Here is a 1,213-nt window from a genome sequence, read left to right on the forward strand (position 1 = left end):
TCAGATTACAAATTGAATATGTATAGTAAAATAATACTACCTTGATGCACACCTTTCCTGATTTTAATCCATGGAGTATCTACTTGTTATTTTGGAATGACTATCTCTTGGATTATTTATTACTTTCCCATAAATACAATTGTCAGGAATTTCCATTTTTCATAATGTTATTCATAATTTGTCATGATTTACACTGTCAAATGTCTTTGTATATTAAATAAAACAGAGGTAAATATATGAGTGTTATTTTTGCTTTCAGCCCAAATCCATCTAACGTCAGCAATAAGATCTCTTGTTTCACATTCTCTTCTGAATATGGCTTGAATTTCTGGCAGTTCCTAGTCAATATACTGAAGCCATTTTTAATTATCTTAAGCAAAACTTTATTTGAATGTGATGTTGTTTGATAATTTATACATTATGCTGGATCACTTTTCTTTTCAATGGACACAAATATGGATTTATACTCATCAGATGGACAGGAAACTTTCTTTAAAAAATCTTGCCATAAATGAGTGAATTCCTCTAACGTGGCATTCGTTATTTGAAAATCTCAATTAGGATTTCAGTCTGAACTATTGTTTCCCTCCATTGGCATCCATGCAGCTTAGACTTCTTCCTTCAATATGATAGTTTCTTGATTAAATTATGATGGTGTGCCATCAAATTGATTACAAATAATCGTGACAATAAAATGGTTGAAGGTAATCACTTGATAGATGTTGCAATACTAGTGACTTTTTCATTACACAGAACTTTTTAAAACAGCATAAAATATACATGGACATAACAAGATGATTGCACAAGAATCAAATTGATAATTTCTGTGAGAACTTATGGTACAAAATCTCAGTATTATCATCCAAAACAAGGTCAGCAGCAAATTGCTCATATCCAAGTTCATGCTGAAGCTGAAAAAAGCTAAAACAAATACTCAAGAGTCACAATATATTTTGTTTTTTAGTGCCATCAAGTTTGTTATGACTCATAGCGACCCTCTATAGGGTTTCCAAGGAGTAGTTAGTTGGTTTGAACTGCTGAACTTGTGGCTTTTTTCAGTGCTGTTAGCCACAGTACCAGCACTGGACTGTACCAGGAGTCCACCATACAGGAGTCCTTGGATATATTCCACCTTAATTTAGAGGCTACTGCAGGAACAGTTCTCATGCATTAGACACTAATGACCAAAGACTAGAAAGTTGTGGAATGACAT

This window comes from Chrysochloris asiatica, unplaced genomic scaffold, assembly GCF_000296735.1.
Source record: "Chrysochloris asiatica unplaced genomic scaffold, ChrAsi1.0 scaffold00523, whole genome shotgun sequence".
Taxonomy (NCBI): domain Eukaryota; kingdom Metazoa; phylum Chordata; class Mammalia; order Afrosoricida; family Chrysochloridae; genus Chrysochloris; species Chrysochloris asiatica.